General features: G+C 32.3%; 1 long non-coding RNA gene across 1 annotated transcript; it reads right to left on the bottom strand.

The window, feature by feature from the left end:
* Nucleotides 1–2,452: 2,452 nt before the first annotated feature.
* LOC136795596 (uncharacterized) lies at nucleotides 2,453–6,576 on the bottom strand. The gene is made up of 4 exons (XR_010843214.1): nucleotides 6,416–6,576; nucleotides 6,085–6,122; nucleotides 5,663–5,756; nucleotides 2,453–2,962 (listed from the first exon to the last, which is right to left on the bottom strand). It is a non-coding gene; the product is annotated as an uncharacterized lncRNA (long non-coding RNA).
* Between the last annotated feature and the right edge of the window lie 1,530 nt (nucleotides 6,577–8,106).

Below are 8,106 nucleotides of genomic sequence, written 5' to 3'. Positions count from 1 at the left end.
TTTTAAACTCGAAAAATTCAATAATTTTCGAGAGATGGTCTTTCCACAAGACCCTTTTTCTTACATCGCGGTCACTATATTAGAAAAGGGACTGTACCTTACTTAATACAAACTTTTTTTTTTTTTTTTTATACCCACAAACAAAACCCTCATCCACCTACTTACTACATAATAAATATACAAAATTATTATAAAAAAAGTTTATGTAATTTTTTATTAATTTATATGAAAGGTATTACATTCACGCAGGTATAATAAAGGCATTTGATTCTGTAGGAAGCTCGATGTGTTAACGGTATAGAGGCTTTGGTAGAGAATTGGGGAAGAATAATTTGGCGTTGAATGCATGGAAGTTTTGTTGCGGAAATCCTGCATTAAAACACCAATCATTTTTGCCTTCCGACAAACAAGTTGATGAAATTTTAAGAGAATTTTGGAAGAAATGGAAATTTCCAAATTGTGTGGGATGCATTGACATGAAGCATATTCGCATCAAATTGTTCTATATAACTATACTGAATTGTTTTCTTTAGTTCTGCAAGAAGTAGTTTGTATCTCAAGTCAGAAACTACTTGAGTAGACGATCATTCGTCGTAAGAGTTGGTGAAGACTTGTCGCCTCCAGTCCCCACTACCTGCGGAGTACCTCAGGACTCGGTGCTTGGACCACTACTGTTTGTCGTTATCATGGCTCCAGTAGTCGCCATCGAGCACCGACATGCAGTGGTAGCAGCCTATGCCGACGACATCGGTGTCTATGCTTCCTGCATGAGAGCTGAACTGGCCCTACGCTATGCACAGACTGCTTCTGCAACCATTGTAGCGGCTCTGAAGAAGGATGGGATCAAGTTTAATCCGTCGAAGACGGATGCAATTGTCATGTCCTTCCAGAAAGGCAAGAAAAGCAGGCTTCCCCAGCAGTTCGTTGTGGATGGTGAGGGTCGGAAACTCTCTAATAGCATCCTCTACCTCGGCGTGACTCTTGACAGGCACCTCACCTTCTCTAGTCACGTCAGGGAGGGGCTCAAGCTAGCCCGACAAAAGTCGTATAGACTCTATCACCTGCTTACCTCACAGCAGATCTCGCTCCGCCTCAAGCTGCAGATCTACAAGGCCATAATACGTCCGACTCTGCTCTATGGTGCACCACCTCTACCAGACCACGTTAACCAAACTGCAGAGCTTCCAGAATTCCCTCCTTCGGCGAATATTCAGAGGAACCACACTCCAAAGGGCCAGGAATAGTGTTATCAGAGAGGAGCTCCAACTCCCTTCCGAGCTCTGCAGCCTGAAGTCATCCACACCCCAACACCACCAGCCGGAATGGTCCCTCCCCATTCCTTGTTAGCCCCTGCTACCTTGCCCCCAACTACTTATGTAAAAACCGCCTTCAGCGGACCAAGTTTGTCATATCTTATATTGCCGTAAGGCAAACCAAGATTAAATGTTCTTAGTGTATATATATTCCTTAGTTTGTAAGTAGTATGTATAATTGTATTTGTTAAATAAATAAATATAGGAGGTAAGAAAGATAAAAAAAAAAAAAAAGTGCCAGCCTGAATGGTAACCTCGTCCTACATGGTACTATTCCTGTAGGTACGAAAGAGGAATGCAAGCCCGGAGGGTAGGCAGCTGCCGGGTCATGCAAGAAGGTAACTTCGTTCCACCGGGTACCATTCCTGTAGATACGAAAGAGGCATGTAGGCCCGGCGGGTAAACAGCCGTCGACGAGAGGATAATAGGTAGAGGAAGGAGGAGGTGACCAACAGGCAACTAGGGTGAAATAAGACTCTTCATATCAATAGCAAAGGTTAGGAGAATATTGGGCACTGGTTCAGCACCATCGGTGTGGTATTGATTCTACTAACGTTACAAAGGCCGGTGAGGGGCACCACAGCCTGTAAGAACTTACTTTTTTGTGATGCAATATTCTTTTTGGTAGGCTTTATTTATTAAATCAGCGATCATCGTTTTATGCTTGGTGTATATCCTTATTTTATATTTCAACAATGGGCCTTGTTATAGGATCGAATATGTGAAATAAGCAAATATACTACCATAGCATAGTGTTTATAGTGTCAATAGAAGGAAAAAGAGAAAAATAAATAGTTTAATATAGGAGTCTGCATTACCACTCTTGTAATTAATATATTTTCTTACACTATACTACTGGTATAATTCAACTGGAGCACATCCACAACAATCTTCAGTGTAAACTTGCCTTTAAGTCCATGAGCGTTTGTGTAGTTCCATCGTACTGTCAAGTCAAACCTGGATGCCGTTTCGATTGCGACCAGTAAGTGCTAACTCATTTCAAGGTAAATGTTCAAAACAAAATAAGTTGTCTATAACATATAAAGTATTGATTCAAAAGTATGCGTTAATTTATTTCAATTAAATTGTTATGCCATTTTGTGAATTAAGTGGATTTATGTTGCTTTAAAATAATTACATAAATTGATAGACATTTTATTAATTGTTTTAATTTTATTGAATACATTTAAATACTGAGGTACATTTATTATGTAAACATAACTTAACCCTGATTAATTAAATTTTATTTATCACAGTTTTTTTTTTTACTTGTGAACGAATAGCACAAGTAAAATTTAAAATTATGAAACAGATAACGTGGCGATACTTCCAACAAAGTCGCACTCATGCTTTACATACCCTGTATTCAATCAAATCAGCATTAATATATTCTCTGTCAAACATATAGTTATATCTGATAATATTTTATATACATATATGTGTAATATTAGGATATATACATGATAATTATATTGCATTCTCTCATATGTGGATAGGTAATGCTTGCCACTCATTATTATATAATTAACACTGATGGTGAAAAATAAATTCAAACAGTGTGCCGTTTTTCTAGTTAATTTTACTTTTGTTTTGTCCCCATGCCACAGTAATGGGGAACTTAAAAATCATTGTTCTTCACTTCTTTCCACCTGGAAAATATTGAAACGGTATTAGTGATCAGAAATAAAGTTATGATAAATGAATATTACATAAAAAAATAAGAACAATTATAATATAAAATTTCTTGTTTTTATAGATATACATATAAGATTATTTATCACTGGAAGATTTACCGTTATACCATTTTATATTAAATCAGATTATAAAAATCAACTCCGGAATTTCGGAACGAGCGTCTAGAAGACTGAATATAAAACAAGAACATCTTTACCTCCTTAACTAAAGTAACTGAAGATTTCTGATAAAATTAATATTCATTAAATCTTTATACTCGAATCATTTTTAATAAAAGGGGATATATCTCTTTTCTTTTCGCGAGTTTTATTAAGATGAATAATAAATAATCGGTTAGTAAATTTATCCAACTTGAAAGTGAAAGAAACAAGTTACATTTAATGTATGAATTTTATCCTAAGATGGGTTTAATATAGACAAACGGAAAAGTCCATTTATAATATTTCCCTTGCGGAAAAATTTCGGAATGCAAATTACTGATTGAATTAATTTTAATGCTATAATATCATATTAGTCCATGAAAACTAATATAAAAGATTATATATAAATGACGTTAAAATGCAGTGCATGAACTAGAGATTTGCTTTTTTGTACTATAAAATAGAGAAGTACCTCCCTACTTTTTATTTTTTCAATTCTCTGTGGTTCTTAGGGAATATTACCAAAACTTAAAGGGATCTAATGTCAACTAATTAATACTGCTAAGCAGTGCCCAGAGAAATCCCATGGGAGAGGGATTTCGGGAAAAGGAGCCACCTCACCCGTATAAAGTGAAAACTCAACAATTTGGGAAATTCGTTCTATCAGCTTTGAAGCAGCTGTTTCGGTAATAGATATTAAACAGGTTTTAATTTTCTTTTAAAGTATTGAAATTCGGAACTACACTGTTTGAAAATCCCGAAAGATAATTGTAGAATCTCGAATCAGACCGCATCTATCCAATGGTTAAACCACGAAAACCAGCGGGTCCAACAAATTTTTTTTTTATATTATTTGGAATCATGATATATATATCAATCCAAACATAGATAATTTTGATCTACATGCTTAAAGACATTAATATCAATCTTAATATTTGTCTTTAGGTTATAAGTCAAATTATAAGCCCATTTTGTTTAAAATTAGAGAAGGTTTCTACATTTCCAACTAGTAGACCATAAAGTAATCGATATGAAAAGGTTGGTTATCGATAAGATGTAATTTCATGAGTTTAACATAAATATTATGCGTGGTATAATATTTCGATGCTTTGCTTTTATTGTAGCTGTATGAGTTTCCTCTAGGAGACTAAAGCAATAAAGCAAAGCAGCGATTAGTTGTTCATGTACTATTAATAATATATATAACAAAAGCCTAGCGAGATATATTCATTATTTTTACAAAAATAAAAAATCTGACGAGGGGGACGCATCACACTAGTTTCACTTAGCACCCAGCATATGGCCCCAGGTTTTGTGGGCTCGGGTTGAAGTTATCGATATTTCAATATTATCTATAAAAAAAAATAGAGAGAGCGTCTATTTATAAACATAAATATTATATTTTTCTGTTGCTATAAAAATTCATATTTGTGGGTTCTCGAGGAGGGATTAACGAATATGGATTTTGTTTCTGCCAAGAATAAAACAGTTTAACAAAAGATACAGAAGTCTTAATATAGTAGGCAAAGATAGGGCGTTCTCAACTATTCCTGTTTAAATCGAAAAACTTGATTTTTCCTTTTTTCAATCATTCACAAAATACAATAATATTTTGCATTTATCTATTGTTTTTATTGTTACCAATGAGAACTATTTCTTTTTTTTTTTTTAATGAACAACTTTAAAGGTACTTTATCGAGTTATTTTACACATCCGGCATTCATACTATTTCAATGAGGGTAAGGCCTATCTGATATTACCTTTTATTTAAGAACATTTAATTGTAAATTGACACGCGTAGTTTATTCAAAATCGTATGAGCAATTTTCGAGAAAATCGAAGAATGTGAAAAATCAATTCTATCAAGTGACACTTGGTGTGAAAGTTGCTGTCACATCCCAGGTACATTCCCGCCCTATGAAATATGTAATTTCAGTGTCGCACGACGTTTTACCTTGACAAGGGTGCCGCGAAATTATTTTGCTATGGCGAAACATTTTTGAGAATTACATGGATAGAGGCAAATCCTAAGATAATAAAACATTGCGACATGAATGAAGCAAAGAAAAAAACTAAGGCCGATTAATCAAATTCAATAACAGCTGATGGATTCTTGCCAGTATTCACATTTTTATTTCATATAATTGTTTGTATTAATTATTATTATTTTAATAGCTGCACTCCGTTGCGGAATTCTTTTAATTCTAAGATATCAAACATTTTTAATTGAAATTGTTCGTTCTGTTAAATGTTATACAAAAATTCTAATATTATGGAAAGTAAATCCATTTGTTTCATTTTTTTTTAATGGTTGTAATAGGTAGTAAACATGAGTACTCTGGAGCAAAACAAGTTATGCGACCTAGCTCTGCTAATATATTTATACCCTGGCGAGTGACCAGATGTCAAGGTTGTTGCATTCAAACATTTTTTACATTAGAATATGAAATTTTATTACACAATATTGGATTAAGGTGTTTGTAACTTTCTCAAGACTATATTTTAATAAAATACCTTTTTTACCACCGCCACCACCACCACTTGCACCTTTTTCTGCGGTACCTTTGCCTCCTTTTTCGTTACCACCTTTACCACCACCTCCTTTTTTCTGCAATTCACAAAATAAATAAAGTCATCCATAGAATTTTATAAGGGATAATATAAAAATGATCCAAAATAGCATGTTGATCATTATTTACTAACAGTTTAGCTTAAATGTGGCGTTTGGCTGTAAAAGATTTTTATTAACTCAAGTTTTTAGCATTACCGATTTTTTTAAGGCTGATTTCCTAAGTTAATGAAACAATGTTTAGGAAATTTGTTTTCTTAAGAGCATAATATTGATATCAAGTTGTTATAAGTGACTATTGGTTGCCATGTTTTACAACCGATCGCCACAAATAATAATCCAAGGAAAGTGTAAATAACATTCTTACTTCATCAGTTTTAGCTCCTCCTCCCCCACCTCCGCCTCCTAATCAAAAAAGAAAAACAATCATAAATTTTACTATTTCGTTATTTTAATATTATTACGTTTTATATGGAGCATTAAATCGGTAAAATATATTACACTCTACTTAAAAATCTTGTAACATTAAGTTATTCAATTTGAACAAATGAAAAAAATGACAAGTTTATTTCAATATATATTCCTAAAGCCTGTTCCTAAAATAGTTCCTTGGTAAATAACTTAACATTTCGTTCATAAAAAGAAAAAAAAACTTATTGGTATGTAAAGTGAAAAGTTAAAATAAATATAAATCTTACCTTTACCCTTGCCCATTGTTCAACTGAATTCTACGCTCGGTCGATACGGCAACCTTATTTCTCTGCTTCCTGAATATTGGAAGCTGAACAAGCTGGGAGAATTCTCAAGTTTAAATCTAACAGATCTAAATATTTTCCTAATAACAAGTTATAGAGAATCTTTCATAACTAATATGTACAACATATGGTTTTATTTATTTTTAAATATTTCGATGTACATGCAAGGACTATGGCTAATGACGTTTCACTAGCTATTTATAATTATCTTTATAGAGTTCTAATATACTTTAAAAAGAACTAAAATAATGAATAAATTGGGTTATAAATATTGACAGTACTACTAGAAAAATTAGTATATTTCACCAAATTTTACAGAAACTACAAAAACTTTCATCTCATCAACAAATCTTATAGACTTACAGTTACAGCGGGTGAAATAATTATTCGTCTAATTAACTATTTGGTAAAAGGTATATTTTATTAATGTATAAGACCTAAATTAACTGGTTACTACAATAAAAAAACAAAAAAAAAAAAAATATCCATTAATTTTAACATGTGAAAAAAAAATTATTTTTACTTTTTGTGCTGAGAAAATTAACAATAAAAATGATTGGAAACTAACCATAACGTCCCCAAACGTTTGGTGCAAGCATGTACGTGGGTCAGTACTTCCAAGTTGCATTCTGCCAGCCTCTTCCAGTGGTTGTCCGACATAATTTAGACATGGCTCATTCCACATCAAATCAACAAAGTTTTAAACGTTACCATCTCAGATTTTCTTTACTTTTCCACAAGCTTTGTTTAGGTATCCTAGCCTTTCTTAGCATTTGCTAAAACGATAGCACCTTTCTTAGCATTTGCTAAAACGATAGCATTTGACACTCTATTTGTAACAAATGATAATGAAGGGATTCCGCCATTTTCTATCTAGGTCTAACGGAATTATTTTGGGAGTTTAACATTTTAATGATCAGCCATGAATTTTTAAAAAAATTATGAATTAAAATTAATATTAAAAAAACAATAAAAAACGACTTTTTTTCGAAGCAGGTACTGGAACATTTATTGCTCTAATGCAGCACACTATTAATCATTGAAATCTTGTTACTTTCTATTTGTATTTTCCACTTATTTATAATAATATATATTTTCTTTATTTAACCGACCAGAATCACATATTTCAATGAGCATTATATCATAAAGTAATTGTATTTATTGACAATATTTTATTTATTGATCGAAATAATTAAACTCTGACCGATTCGAAACGCTTGATCGACTTCAGTACTATTAAATAATGGAGAATATTAATTTTTTCAGCCTTGAACTTCCAGACAGAAATCCATCATCTAATTTATTTCTGTTGGAAAGATTAATGTCGGAAAGTCTTAGATTTTTTAACTCTACGTGTCTTAAATCGTCAAACCATTTTGACTATAATTAACAGTTTTACCAAAAAAACTACCGCAGAAACTCGGATCTCATTGTAATTTAATGTATGACTTAAATTTGTTGATAATTAGATATAAAAAATTATTGAAAATAATAGTACATTGATTCATTTTTTAATATTTTTATTAAATGCTCCTTTTTTATGGGAATGCTCCTTGATAAAAGCTGAAGCAGGCACACAATTAATATAAATTATTAAATATAGTGAAAATAGATTTTTAAAAAAGTCTTATTCT

This window comes from Halyomorpha halys, unplaced genomic scaffold (genome assembly GCF_000696795.3).
Source record: "Halyomorpha halys isolate HHAL.00 unplaced genomic scaffold, Hhal_1.1 Scaffold971.1, whole genome shotgun sequence".
NCBI lineage: Eukaryota > Metazoa > Arthropoda > Insecta > Hemiptera > Pentatomidae > Halyomorpha > Halyomorpha halys.
The sequence above is the reverse complement of the archived record's forward strand: the minus strand, read 5'-3'. Positions and strand labels throughout refer to the sequence as shown.